We start from the raw sequence: 16,008 nt of genomic DNA, 5'->3' as shown, positions 1-16,008 counted from the left end.
AATTATCACGCTAGAGCCTGACAGACAGTCATCACACACACCTCACAAGTGTGTGTGTCTGTGTGCAAGTGAATGTGTGCGTGTGTACACACATGAACGTGTTTGCCTGTGTGCATGCGCATGTGTCCCTTCTTGTGCTTTTGCGTGTACTTGTGTGCTACGTGTGAATAAATGCCAGTGAAGTAATTTCAATGAGTTAATGTACATGCTGGTATGTGTATGTGGCTCTGCGCTCTGTTTCTGTTCATAGTTATGAACTAACGATTACAGGCCTATTTAATATGGGGAAGATATTGCTATTTGTTGGATATGCTCAGCCCTGATCAAACAAATGTATGACATCTTACTATCCTGTGTGTGCACAGAAATGTATGAATGATGCCTTACTAATTCCTTAGATTAATACGAAGACACATTATTCTTTTAAATATTCTGCGTAAAGATGAGCAATTTTACAGCACACCAAAAGTCGTGTTTATAAATTGTATCATCATTAATTAACATTCTGAAATTGTAGATAACTATTTCAAATCAGCCACTGTTGCTATAAGGGATATTCAATGTGAAAAAATGGGACTAACAGTACATACTGTATAAATCCTCTTAGCACTTCAGAGTGCCAATGTTAAATGTGAACAGACTTTTTAGGCAGTCATTGCCACACCAAGAACTCAGTGAACTAAGTCACAGACAGGGTGTGAACTGCACCAGATGGCAGGCAAATGCCATTTCAGCACCACACGCCTGGACAGATACTCTAACTCCTCCAGCTCACTGGAGAGCTCAGGGTCGTGTTCATTGGGGCACATAAAGTAAAAGGTTTAAAACTGCTTGTGATGGAAAACAAAAATTATTATTTCATATTGGACAAGTTCAGATAGTACCTCTCTGTTTCGGACTATTTTCTTCTGTTTTGTGCCTACTGAACATGATCCAGCACTCTACCTGTGTGAGTCAGGTGTACGTCAGTATGACAGTACTTGAAGGCTTATGTTAGTTAGTTAGTTAGTTAGTCTGTCAGCCAGCCAGCCAGCCAGCCAGCCCATCTGTCCATCCGTCCGTCTGTTGGTTCGTTTGTTTGTTTGTTCATTCGTTAGTTTGTCCGTTTGTTTGTTCGCTCGTTCATTTGTTTTTATGAGTCAGTTAGTCAGCTAGCTAGCTCATTCGTTCATTCATTCAATTAACAGAATTATTGCCCTACATTTTATGGCCATGCCTCTAGTCTACAAGTTACCAGGGTGTTGTGCATTCCAGAGTTTAGTATGTGAGGTGGGTCTTTATGTGGAGGTAGGGCAAAGTAGATATGCATATTTAAATGTGTATAAGTATAAATAATMATAAGTATGTTAAGGTCATTTTCCCAGTGGTTTCGAACAGTGACAAATGAGCACCAGAAATGTAATTGAAATGCTTTTTTAGGTTAACATTTATGATTCAACTGATTATGGTTTATATACGTACAAGCCTTACTCAATGATTACTCAATGTCCCGTCTTGCAGCCCCACCTTCCCACACACGCACACAAAAATGCACACGCACGCACAAACTCTCTCTCTCTGACACGCACGCACACACACAAGCACACAAACYGAGAGCAGCCCAGACCACAGACTGTTTCATATTTATCAGCTGCAGTGTTACTTATCATTATAAATATTTATTTTGATTTACTCTCTGTCCAGGTCTCTCTCTCCATCACACTCTTTCTCACCCTGGAGAGTTTAGACTCCGGCATCTCCTCATATCAGTAAAATTGCTCTTTGTTTTCTCCCCTCCTTGGGTTTGAGTGTGTTTGTATTCTTTCATTTCTTATTCATAGCCTCCAATCGTATTTTCAGTCTCTCACTTTCCTTTAGCCGTTGTAACGCTAATGGATTTTGGGTTCTATCAATGTGTGTGAGAAAAAGTGTGTGTGTGGTGGGTGCTTGGTAATATTTATTCACAATGTCCATTTTCTTCTCACTCCTATTCTCCATTCCTTCAGTCTTTTACCCTTCCTTCTTTAGAAGTAGGAAACTCACTCTCACATTTGAAGTCTTGTTGTATGTGTTTGGGAAATATAAGATCTGACAWGACTTAAAATAAAATAACTTGCACACTGCACTTGCCAGTATCGCTTACCACCTTTTTATTTAAGCATATTTATTGTCCTCACTATAAGGGTACAAGGCGAGACCCAGATGCAGACACGGGAGGCAGATGGTTCGAGTTTATATTTATTATAATCCAAGGGTAGGCAAGAGAATGGTCGTGGACAGGCAAAAGATCAAAATCCGGTCAGAGTCCAGGAGGTACAGAGTGGCAGGCATGCTCGAGGTCAGGGCAGCCAGAAAGGTCCGGCAGGCAGGTTCAGAGTCAGGGCAGGCAAGGGTAAAAACCAGGAGGACTAGCAAAAGAGAATAAGATAAGAAAAAGCAGGAGCACGGGAAAACACACTGGTTGACTTGACAAGACGAACTGGCACAGAGAGACAGGAAACACAGGGATAAATACACCGGGGAAAATAAGTGACACCTGGAGGGGGTGGAGACAATCACAAGGACAGGTGAAGCAGATCAGGGCGTGACACTCACAGCCCTTTGTCAGAGCGTTTGTGATATTATAATTGTTCATCCTTTTGTGTAGACATCACTCCATAGCTAATCTAGGATCAGCACACCTATTCTGATACGCTTTGTGAATACGGGCCCTGATTCTTTAAACACTAGAAAGATAGAAGAGCGTCATAATGACACAAAACAAATCCCCCTCATCCTTGACCTTTCCTAAATAAGTCTATGTAAACACACTGTCATTGTTAGAATCTTAATATCATGAAAATACCTGGAGTTATAACCAGTTTTAGGAGTGCATGTCATTTTCTGAATGGTTTTCCCCCATTGCCCCTCTTTCTTCCGACAGTTAAAGCGACCATGCCCAGTTGATAATTACCTTGATAATTGCCTCAAAACTAACCTAAACTATACTGAAACTAATGTCATACATATAACAAAAGATTAAATAAATGTAGTAAAGTGTGAATGGGAGAAAGTGTAAGAATGGGTGAGTTGATGAGCGAGGGGAAGCAAACAATGCAAAGAAAACAACCTGGTCAAAGAAAACAACATGGTCGTCAAAGAGAGATGGGAGSTCCCTCCCTCTGCACGAAACAAGGCACCTGCACAGCAGCTGCACTCCACAATGGTCCTGAAAAATTACAAGACAACACTCACACTTCACCAATGCAAGGCAAGAAAGAATGTTTGTGTCATGAGCACCATGCATCTGACAGTTCCAATTGACAGGGACACAATAAAGAGAAAAACTGAGACTATTAAGCACCACAACCGAACAAAGGTTACATAATATGCATCTGCATAATATGCATCTGACAATTTGCTTTGGAAAATCTACAAAGTCTAAGTAGCCAATGAATGTCACCAGGTAAGTGGATGGTAGCAAATTGGCTTGTTCTTTATACACACCTCAAACTTAAAAATAGTGATCACCTTGAATCAATGAATGTTGATCCGTAAAGTTGACTGTAGTAATCCTTTGTATCTTGTTTGGCGTTTTMGGGGATTTGTTTGTGATGGTTTGATTGCAGTAAGAATCGTGAGCTCTTCCACCATCCACACACACCATATGTTCAAACACCTGTGTCTTTTATATATCACCTGATGTGTTTACCACCACCATGAGTCTGCTCCTAGTGGTTGGGAGTGTAATTGCCTTAAGAAATACCATGATCAGGAAACGAGGCGTATGTCGCAGGTCACTACTTCACAGGAGAGCCGTTTGAACGTAAACTTTTTTTAAATCTAAATGCGTTTTCTGGCAAAAATGCCTTCTCGAACATGTGAACTTTCATGTGCCTTATTAACAAACTTGTATGCCATCCGTAGATACGAATAAAATTGTTAAATTACAAGCCTAGTTGGTTTAGCCAAATAAAAAGTCAGCAACCTTCCCTAGCCATGATTGGCTGAGATAATGAGTGGGCTGGACATCCCAAGAGATGAGTTGGGATTGGTCTACCATATAGCACACTTCTGCCTATTTGAGCTGGTCAGTATGTCTAGGTAATGCTGTCTAAAGCGTCTTTAAAAAAAAAAAAGTATGGTGTATTAAAACTGCATGAGGGTTTAAAGATTTTTGAATTCAGTGGAATTCGAGTATGATAGCTAAGGACATGGAGAAAACACCTGTCTCCGGATTACATTTTCAAACTAAGGGCAACCATGGCATCCGACAGGAGACGAGTCCAACTATGAATGATGTCCATGGGTAAGATAGTCTAGCTAGCTACATTTTTAGATATTACACGTTTCTAATTTTGACAGAACGAGCCATCTGCTTGGCTAGCTATAGCCTAATGTTAGCTTGCTAACATTGGACCTGGTGGGTTAGCTACCTTCAGATTCATGCAGGGTAGTAACGTCATGAGTTGTGATTATGGTTCATTGTTTACCTAGCTAGCTAGCTAACGTTAGCTGGCTAGCTCGCTAACGTTACCTGTATGACATTATTATTCGTATCTCAGAGCCATTTGCTTAGCTATAGCTTAATTTTAGCTAGCTAACGTTGAACCTGGTTGGTTAGCTACTGTACCTGCAGATTCATGTGGGTTAGTAATGTCATGAGTTGGGATTATGGTTCATTATTTTAGCAAAAGATTCCACTATGCAAATTCAGTCTGGCCATCTACTTCGATTTCAGAGCACTCTCGTCTGAGTGTGCCAGAGAGCGCAGTATAACTGAGGAATTTGCGAATGCTCAATACTGGTTGAATAAGGCCGGTGTCTGTAAACGTCAGCAAAAAAGCATAATTAAACTGTTTCTTGCAGCACAGCTAGTCACCAACGCTCTGGATAACATGAAAACAGCCTAACCAGCTCTGCTAGGGTGAGTAAAATGGCCAGAGTGGGGTGTTCTCTCATTATGTGTCTGGAAGTAGCTAGCAAGCTAGCCAATGTTAGCCAGTTAACTTGGGTGCTCGGCTACCATTGTGATGTCAAAACGTTCGGATCAACCCTAATCATCGACCAGAGCGTCCGGTGTGAGCTCTGAATTTATGAACGGACGATCTGACAGCACAGTTGCAGTCACCAACGCTCTGGATAACATAACAGCCTAACCAGCTCTGCTCGAACGAGTAATGTTCAGTGAGCTGTTCTCTCTCACTTAGATGTCTGGAATTAGCTAGCAAGTTAACTTTGGTGCTTGACTGCTGTTGTTAGTACATTCGGATCAACCCTTAAAGATATGGGTGGGGCTAAAGCTTAAGAGGGTGTGAACAGTGCTGAATGGGTGTAGACAAAGATGGGCTCTCCAATAGTAGTTCCAAAACATTGAAAGGTGATTTTCTCAAAAGTTAGTTTACAAGTTTATCAACTTTGAAAGCAAAATTACTTTCCCAATGTTACCCAACTGTAGTGTATGATATACCATTTTGTAGCTCTGAGTCTCTACTTTTATCCAATGTAAAAAAAAAAAAAGTAAAATGTTTCTACATTTTACATTCTTCAAGACAGATCACTGTCTTGAAACAGTCCAGAAACAGTCATTCAGAATTGCCTCCGCTACACACAAAGCAGTATAGAAGACCTCATCATCCACAGTTGGTTGTTGTAGAATAGAGTAGAGAACTTTTCTCACTAGACAAATGGGATGCTCCCACACCATGATGCGAACCAGAAGGAGACTTGAAGCACTCTGCATCATGCTGTGGTCCAGAGTGCCCAATACTTCTCTGAGCTCTCGTTCAGCTCCAATGAAATTCYTGCCATTCTCTGACCTTATTTGAGACACTTGACCTCGTCGACACATGAATCGTTGCACAACYTTAATACAGGCATCAGTGTCCAATGAATAAGCCACTTCAAGGTGCTTTGCTCTGCTTTCCATGCAAGTGAAAACAAGACTTTCTCTTGACCGTACTGCGTGTGCCCTCTCTTGTCTTCAACTGGCCCAAAGCAGTCAACCCCCACATTTGTGAAAGGAGGTAGCTCAGGAACAGTCCTTTCTTGTGGCTATCCGGCCATCTTCAGTTTTCCAACCTTCCCTTGGAGACGGTGACAGAGTTTTTCTTCTGCAGGCAGAGTTGGCACTCTAGATCCAATACACATTTAGAAGTGTAGATAGCATGTGGTTCCTTCCAGCATGTCACAGCTGCTTGTGAATATGCTGTAGGATGAGTTTTGATACATGTTGATCCTTTGACAGTTAAACTGTGTGCTTCACKTCTTCAGGCATGGCCARCTTACTGAGTCTGCATCCCACTCTTAACATGCCATCTCCAGCACAGGAGCCAGTTTCACGATATCATTGGCACAATGAGGCCAGGTGTATCTTGTTTTAAGACAGATTTACCTCACTGAGACAAATTTCCTTCACTAAGAAAGATTTCCCTCACTAAGACAGATTTCCCTCACTAAGATCCTCTCATTGTCTTACGTCAGATAGCGAGATGATTCCCCCTGCACTGATCTGTCTCATATCTTGCAAAAAGTAATGGGATAGCAAGCATTTCGCTACACCCACAATAACATCTGCTAAACACGTGTATGTGACKAATACAATTMAATTTGATTTGATTTAGCTTGAAAGTAGTGAMGCTTCAATGTATTGTGACATTACTTAATGAACTCCATTTCATGCTCAAAACATGTTGCATTAATCTAAGCTAAAACAATACATCTGTAAATAATGTTGATAATTTTTGGTGATGAAGTCTTAGTTGCACAATTTCACATCTAGCTAAGGAGTTGTGTGATTCAATTAACAGTATTTCTGAAGTTTGAGAATGTGCACAAATGCTAGCTTAAATTTGTCCAACATACATTAGCTAGCTTGCGAGCTGAGCAAGTCACACTTCATGTGAAACGATGTTGCTAACCAATCAGCTACCTACCTAGTGCTGCATACACACTGCTAAATGATTCAAACAAAAGCTAGCTAGCTAACATTATTATGAGTTTGGATGAAGCAGCTGTTCTGCTGCAAGTCATTGCACATTATATTCACAGGAGGTAGCCACTGTTTTGTTTTTATTTCCTCAAGTTATTAAKACCTCTCTGGGATATGTGGGACGCTAGCATCCCACCTCGACAACAGCCAGTGAAAWTGCAGGGCGCCAAATTCAAACAACAGAAATCTCATAATTAAAATTCCTCAAACATACAAGTATTATACACCATTTTAAAGATACACTTCTTGTTAATCCAACCACAGTGTCAGATTTCAAAAAAGCTTTACAGCGAAAGCACACCATGCAATAATCTGAGTACAGCGCTCAGCCACCAAAACATGCCATACAGATGTTGCGGAGTTAATAAAAGTCAGAAATAGCATTACAAAATATTCACTTACCTTTGATTATCTTCCTCGGAATGCACTCCCAGGAATCCCTGTTCCACAATAAATGTACGTTTTGTCCAAATACCTCCTTTTGTTCGCGCGTTAGGTTCACCAAACCAAATGCACAAGGCGCGGGCACTAAGTCCAGACGAAAAGTCAAAAAAGTACCATTACAGTTCGTAGAAACATGTCAAACAATGTATATAATCAATTTTTAGGATGTATTTGTCATAAATCTTCAATAATATTCCAACCGGACAATTCCTTTGTCTTTAGAAATGAAAGGGAACGGAGCCCGTGCTCACGGCTGCGCATGATCAACAACTCAAGGCTTTCAGCCAGACCCCTGGTTCAAACAGCTCTTATTCACTRCCCTTTCACAGTAGAAGCCTGAAACAACATTATAAAGACTGTTGACATCTAGTGGAAGCCTTAGTAAGTGCAATATGACCCCATAGACACTGTATATTGGATAGGCAATCACTTGAAAAACTACAAACCTCAGATTTCCCACTTCCTGGTTGGATTTTTCTCAGGTTTTTGCCTGCCATATGAGTTCTGTTATACTCACAGACATCAGTCAAACAGTTTTAGAAAATTCATAGTGTTTTATWTCGAAATCTACTAATATCATGCATATCATACCTTCTGGGCCTGAGTAGCAGGCAGTTTACTCCGGGCATGCTTTTCATTCAAACTTCCCAATGCTGCCCCCTATCCTAGTGAAGTTAAAACACTGTTATAATGTGTGTAGTGTGTAGCTTTTCTGCCTATTTCATACATAGTTAATAGGAGAACATTGATATAAAAATGTGTAACTATGTTTTCATTGTTGAATGGTGGATGCTCAGGAATTGTAKYATTTTMGGATGAGTTCCACGTCCAACAAGARAGATTGGTTGATCATCCTGAGAGCTGAATTACAATATACATAATACCTCTCAGCCTGTGTATACAGTGGATCAGAAATATATAGGATGTAGACAATATAAACTCAGCAAAAAATAAACATCCCTTTTTCAGGACCCTGTCTTTCAAAGATAATTTGTAAAAATTCAAATAACTTCACATATCTTTATTGTGAACACTGTCATTGTGAACACTTTATTGTAAACACTGTTTCCCATGCTTGTTCAATGAACCATAAACAATTAATGAACATGCACCTGTGGAACGGCACTAAAACACTAACAGCTTTCCGACGGTAGGCAATTAAGGTCACAGTTATTCTTCCTAGGTTTTGGCCTGTCTAGGGAGTTTTTCCTAGCCACTGTGCTTCCACACCTGCATTGCTTGCTGTTTGGGGTTTTAGYCTGGGTTTCTATACAGCACTTTGATATATCAGCTGATGTAAGAAGGGCTATATAAATATGTTTGATTTGACTTGAGTTATGAAAACGTAGGACACTAAAGAGGCCTTTCTACTGACTCAGAAAAACACCAAAAGAAAGATGCCCAGGGTCCCTGCTCATCTGCMTGAACATGCCTTAGGTATGCTGCAAGGAGGCATGAGCACTGCAGATGTGGCCAGAGKAATKCATTTCAATGTCCGTACTGTGAGACGCCTAAAACAGCACTACAGGAAGACAGGACGGACAGCTGATCGTCCTCGCAGTGGCAGTCCACCTGTAACAACACCTGCATAGGATTGGTACATCCGAACCTCAGACCTGTGGGACAGGTACAGGATGGAAACAACAACTGCCCGAGTTACATAATGAACGCACAATCCCTCCATCAGWTCTTAGAATGTCCACAATAGGCTTAGAGAGGCTGGACTGAAGGCTTGTAGGCATGTTGTAAGGCAAGTCCTCACCAGACATCACCGGCAACAACGTCGCCTATGGGCACAAACCCACCGTCGCTGGACCAGACAGGACTGGCAAAAAGTGCTCTTCACTGACGAGTCGTGGTTTTGTCTCACCAGGGGTGATGGTTGGATTCGCGTTTGCCGTCGAAGGAATGAGRGTTACACTGAGGCCTGWACTCTGGAGCGGGATCGATTTGGAGGTGMAGGGTCCGTCATGGTCTGYGGCAGTGTGTCACAGCATCATTGGACTGAGCTTGTTGTCATTGCAGGCAATGTCAATGCTGTGCGTTACAGGGAAGACATCCTCCTCCCTCATGTGGTACCCTTCCTGCAGGCTCATCCTAACATGACCCTCCAGCATGACAATGCCACCAGCCATACTACTCATTCTGTGCATGATTTCCTGCAAGCCAGGAATGTCAGTGTTCTGCCATGGCCAGCGAAGAGCCCAGATCTCAATCACATTCACGTCTGAGACCTGTTGGATTGGAGGGTGAGGCTTAGAGCCATTCCCCCCAGAAATGTCCGGGGACTTGCAGGCGCCTTGGTGGAAGAGTGGGGTAACATCTCACAGCAAGAACTGGCAAATCTGGTGCATTCCATAGGAGAATATGCACTGCAGTACTTAATGCAGCGGTGGCCACACCACGATACTGATGTTAAGCTTTGATTTCCCCCCCCCTTTTGTTCAGGGACTCATTGTTCCATTTCTGTTAGTCACATGTCTGTGGAACTTGTTCAGTTTATGTCTCAGTTGTAGAATTTTGTTATGTTCATACAAATATTTACACATGTTAAGTTTGCTGAAAATAAACGCGGTTGACAGTGAGAGAACGTTTATTTMTTTGCTGAGTTCATTTGACCTCTTCTCTTCATTTCAGTATTTTAGCCTTTCTTGGCCTCAGAATTTCCCTCAGATTCGCTCTCAGAATGGTTTCCCTCACTYAGACAGATTTGCCTCAATTAGATGTCCCTCTCTAAGATCAATGTTCCTCTGCTCCTCTATCTAACATCGTGCTGCGAACTTAACCGTAACCCTAACCCTACCACATCTKATCACAGCAATGTTCCTGCAAGAGGTGACATTCAGCTGGGGAGCAGCATTGGACAACAATGTTGATTGAAAATGGCAACACCTTTAAGAATGCATTGATCAGTGTTCTGAGGCTAAGTGAAATGCAAAATGAAATTKTTGGGCTCCCGAGTGGCGCAGCGGTCTAAGGCACTGCATCTCAGTGCTCACTGCATATCAGTGCAAGAGGGCTAGAGGTGTCACTACAGACCCTYGTTTGATTCCAGGCTGTATCACYATCGGCCGTGATCMGGAGTCCCATAGGGCGCCGTGCAATTGYCACAGCATCATCCAGGTTAGGGGAGGGTTTGGCCGGGGTAGGCTATCATTGTAAAATAAGAATTTGTTCTTATTAACTGACTTGCCTAGTTAAATAAATGTTAAATAAAAACATTTTAAAAATTACAGAGCTTGTTGTGCACCAGCAAAAATTGTCTTTACTACCTGCCAGAGATATCCCTGTGTTTGGAGCAATTCCATTGCTGTACCAGTTATTCATCACTGCTGTCGGACATGGGATTGAGTCCAAAACAGCCTATACAGGCTATGTTATCAGGAGCAATTCATCACTGGCCAACCAAGAGATGGTATGTAGCTGCCAGCATATGAACCCATGAAGAAGATACAATGATGCAAAGCGGCCGCTGAAGTAACATTTTGGTGATGAAGAAGGCCCTAGGATGAAGGCCCTAGGTTGGGCTGTTATCAAACCTGAAGATGGGGCAGAAATGCAGGCCTGCTCATTGTTGCTGCAACACTATGCAAGCTATCCAGTACATGTAAGAGTTCGACAACCCCTCAAATATGAAATCAGTAATCTCCAAGCTGCCATTTAAGCTTTGAGACAAATGGAGGTCCACTGCATGTGACCATCTCAAACAAAGAGGTCAAAGAGCTGGTTGACTTGCCAGAGTGGCACTGGACCCTATTTTTTGAAATATTTAAGACCCTACACCCAATCACTAGGGTGAGTGAGCCCAAGCATCATGTCCAGAGGCAAAATCTGCAGTTTTGCTACCACAGTTACAGCAGTGCTTTTCCTGTGCTATAGACCATTATGTGGGACGACAAGATCGCAGACGTCCTTGCTCAGTCAAGAAACTGCACTATGAAACAAAGCTAAATGATGTAAAGAATGATAGTACAAAGCTTTGGAGCACCTAAATTACATTTTGGGCAAAAAGGCAAGCTKAACTCCATTGAGGCGGCAGGTAYCCTTGTGGTTAGAGCATTGGACAAGTAACCGAAAGGTTGCAAGATCGAATCCCCGAGCTGACAAGGTAAATATCTGTTKTTTTGCCCCTGAATAAGGCAGTTAACCCACCGTTCCTAGGCCGTCATTGAAAATAAGAATTTCTTCTTAACGGACTTGCCTAGTTAAATAAAGGTTTAAAAAAAGGATAGCTCATTCATCACAAAACCCATTGATATTACCAACTACTTGAATGACTTTTGTTCATTTTCAAGATTTGCAAACTTAGGCATGACATGCCAGCAACAAAAGSTTACACTACACATCCAAGTATATCTGACCAAATTATGAAAGACAAGCATTGTCATTTTGAATTCCGTAAAGTGAGAAAATGATTGTTGTCTATCAAGAATGACAAGCCACCGGTGTCTGACAATTTGGATGAAAAATTATCAAAAATCAAATCAAACTTTATTACAAGCCCTTAATTAACCAGTTCAAGAAGAATAAAATKTTTACCATGAAGGCTCAAATAAAAAGTAATAATAAAAAGTAACACAATAAGAATAAGAATAATGAGGCTATATACAGGGGGCACCGGTACCGAGTCAYTGTGCAGGGGTACAGGCTAGTTGAGGTAATCTGTACATGTAGGTGGGGGCGAAGTGACTATGCATAGCTAAGGAAAGGTATGCTTAGATGTGCAGAAAATAAAACAGATTCTTTTAAATAGAATTAAGCATAATGATWATGTCTTTAGATTGCAAGTAAAAGCTATTTAAGGTGTTTGAAAAATGCTAAATTCTCCATCTTCAGGATTGTCGGCCAAGCTATGTGCCCTCAATCTTTGCGGTGCATGACGCCCCTGTATGTCTGTACAGTGTGTGTTTGTMTGTGTGCGCTCCAATGCATGCATATGTTTGTATTGGTGTGTTTGTGAAGCTATTGACACCATATTGCTGATGTGATGGTGTGTGTATGTGTTTGTGTGTGTTGCTGTGTGTGTGTGGAGGTGTTTAGCTGTGATGCGGAAGGAGGAGAGAGGGGGTTGTCTGTGTTTGGACTGAGGGTCGTGTCTGCTTGATAGCAGGCCTGACAGACCGTAATTGGTTTCACTTTCCACGCCTCCCTTTCCTCAGAGCCATGTCAGAAAAGCAATTTTAGGAGCCGGTCAATTTAAATTCTTAAGATACAAAAGCTTGGTGCTGCATCACCCCTCCTCTGACCTGAGATGGTACGGCCTTATAATCTGTGTTCCTATCTACCTCTCTGTCATCACTGAGTGGAAGCTTTCACTCCCAAACGTTTGGAAACCTACCTACACAAAGGAAGGAGGATTTTATGCTCTGTCATTGGTTGGAGAGTGCAGACGTTTGAGTTGGAGGAATGGTGACTGGATATTCTGTTGGTGGATCTGGTTTAAGATGTTTGAATCTTTGAGGGGTGGATCAACTAAGCACATAGGTGGATTTGTGTGGAGGAAAAGTGCAAACACAATCACTTAGATGTATGCACCTCACACACACACACACACACACACGTACACACACGCACACACGCACACAAACACGCACACACACACACACACTCAACCCCACACACTCTTTGCATATATGCCTGTTTGCTGACTCTGATGGGAAGAAACACATAATTTAACCGGACTGGTCAACTGAGAACTAATTTCTTTTTTGTAGTTACTGCCTGAGGACTATGAGGCTCACAGAGTTTATATTGGCAATCAGAAGCTGCACTAGGCTCTCTGTGCAGCCACTCCTAAAGAGCTTAGTTTGGATTTGGTCAAGATGCTGTGTCGCTGATTTTAATACTCTTAGATTAGGTCCCAAATGGCATCCTATTCCCTTCYTAGTGCACTACTTTTGACCAGGGCCCATAGTGCCCTGGTCAAAAGTAGTCCACTATATAAGGAATAAGATGCCATTTGGGACGCAACCTTTACTTCCCTGCTCTGTGTTGGGGAGACTTTTAACGTTGCACTCAATCGGTCCTGTGTGTACCCACGTTCACTTGGAGAGAGAGGGGCCTCCGTTTGCACTGTGTTCATATGGTTTTATGGGTCTCTAGTTAGTGGTGTATGGATACAATATATGTCTGTACAATGTCTTACGTCAGATAGCGCAACCTCGTGGGACTAGCATCATGTACAATATCTGGTTGTATGGACTCATGTCCCACATAACTTTGACTTTCCCCACAGTTRCCCTTACTTAAGCAAGAGTATGTTATGCTACGTTATGCTATGCTATATGGCCTTTACACTACTCAAAAACACCAGCACAGCCTCCWATAATCTATAGTCAAACCCACCAGGCCACATTCTGAGATGCCATCTCCTTCCCACCCCTTAACAAACTAATTTCCCCCTCAATCGTCTTTGGGACTGTGTCTAAAGTTAATTGCTCTTGGCAAAGTAACTGCGCCTGCGCTTGTCAGGTGATTGTTTGGCATGGAGAGTGAGTTGACTGAGTGAATGATGAGAAGGTCAAGAAAAAAAAGAGGGAGACAGTGAAAGAAAAAGTGGAGAAGTGGGGAAGGAGGGATGGAGGGAAGAATGGCTATTGATTAATTCTCTCTCTCTCTCTCTGTCGTCACAGCGAGAGTAGGCCGCAGCGCCAAGCCTGCAGTATTAACTCTCTGGCAGAGTGCAGCCCCTGTCACCGCGGCGACGCCTGTCACGCTAACACCCCCCAGTGCTATCATTGGAATACTTATGGGCCTGTCACTCACCTCGGGAGAGAGGGAATGAGGAAAGGAGGGAAGGAGAGAGGGAAGACTTCAAGGGGAAAGAGTGTGCAGACAGAGATAAGGAAAGGGGGAAGGTGTGAAGAGATTGAGGGAGGGGCAGAGTTGGGATGGAAAGTGAGGAGAAGATATGAAAGGAAGAGGAAGGGAGAGATAAAGAAGGAAGGAGGAGGAGGAATATGAAAGCGGAAGAGAGAGGGAGAGAGTGAGAGAGACGAAAGCGTTTGAGTGACACCAACCGATAGGGTCAGAGAGATGGGACAGATGAAAGCTCACAGTTATGAGAACCTGACTGGTCCCCAAACACCTCTATCTATCGCTCTCTCCTTCTTTCCCTCCATCCCTTCCCCCCCCCCTTTCTTAACATCTAAGTTGAAGTTTGATATGCTCTGAGCGTGCATGACAACAAAGAAAGGGTCATTTGGGCATTATAGATCCACTGTCCATGATACTGATATTTAAGAGCATGATGGTGAAATTATAGGCCTTGGCTAAACAGCATGGTGTGATTTTGAAAAGTTGTTCTTTTTTAAGCATTGATAGCACCAGCCGTTGTGCCATCTGTGTGGAAATGAGTAAAAGGAACACACGAACGCACACGCAGGCGCACGCACACACACACACCTCACAAACACATGTCCAGGTTGCCTTCCCCACACAGCCAGGTCTCCATGATGAGGTCACCATTGGGGCATCATTGAATCACAGTGGCTGAGTCCCAAATGACACTCTATATCATGTATAGTGCACTACTTTTTGAACAGGGCCCATAGGGCTCTCGTCGTGCACAATATAGGTAATAGGGTGCCATTTGGGACACAGCCGGTYGCTAACAGCAGGATTGACAGAGCAGGGTGGAGACACACACTGGTATGGCCCTCTAAACAGACTATACAGCCACTCAACTGGAACTACATTACAAAAGCCTCTCCAGCKATGATCCATCAGCCCAACCAGGCCARATTACTATGGAGAAGGCAGKGATGGTGAGGGAGGGAGGGYGAGAYAGATACAGAGAGAGATAGAGTGAGAGAGTTTTTATAAAACCTTTATTTTATACTTAATTATTAACACAAACAATGGCACACTTTGCCTTTTCAGAAATATAATACAAATTTGTAATTCCGAAATAAAAAMAAATAAAATATAATACAAAAGCATATGTATACYTTCAACTCATTTCATCAACAACATTTTRRCCCCCTCCTCCACAAAACAAACCGCTTCTTCATAACCCCACTTTCCCTCAAACAATGGGAGATTTTTTTACAGCCAAGAAGAACTCAAAATCCACTTTTATTCTCGTTTCGACTTATCCTTTAAAAACACATCTTACATCCTGCCCATATRCCATGTCCATGTTATGTTTCCTACTCAAAAAAATGAACATGTCAGCTTGTCCCAAAATCAAATTTAACAGTTGACATTTTCTTTTCAGTTGCTTACTTTGAAACCCCAAAATAAAAATAGTGTCATTGAAAATGTCCCCTACAGCTGTAAACAAAGACTTCAAAGAGAAGCTTTATCCTTTCACACTCCATAAAACAGTGAAAATGTGCTATCTTATGTTACAAAAAGGACAACCATCTCCAACATCTGAGTTAATAACAGATACAAAATCATTAACTGCAATGATGCCATGTAAAACACTCCATTGCATGTCATCAGTGCCCTTTTGTAATGGTGGCTTGTACAGTGCTCTCCATGCTGGCTTTACCTTGTCACCAATACCCAGTTTATATCCTCCAAAGAGTGTCTTTTCAATTGATCTTTATTCAAAACCTTGACACACCCCCTATATAAGTCTTTCCCATTCACCTCATCCAAACACACCT

General features: G+C 42.2%; 1 protein-coding gene across 1 annotated transcript in view; it reads left to right on the top strand.

Moving 5' to 3' along the window:
• Positions 1–16,008, top strand: part of LOC111951671 (cadherin-23-like) — a 115,415-nt gene that overhangs the window by 14,953 nt on the left and 84,454 nt on the right. The gene's annotated exons all lie outside the window — the stretch shown is intronic.

Source organism: Salvelinus sp. IW2-2015, linkage group LG25, assembly GCF_002910315.2.
Source record: "Salvelinus sp. IW2-2015 linkage group LG25, ASM291031v2, whole genome shotgun sequence".
Taxonomy (NCBI): domain Eukaryota; kingdom Metazoa; phylum Chordata; class Actinopteri; order Salmoniformes; family Salmonidae; genus Salvelinus; species Salvelinus sp. IW2-2015.
This window is presented reverse-complemented; position numbering and strand designations above follow the sequence as displayed.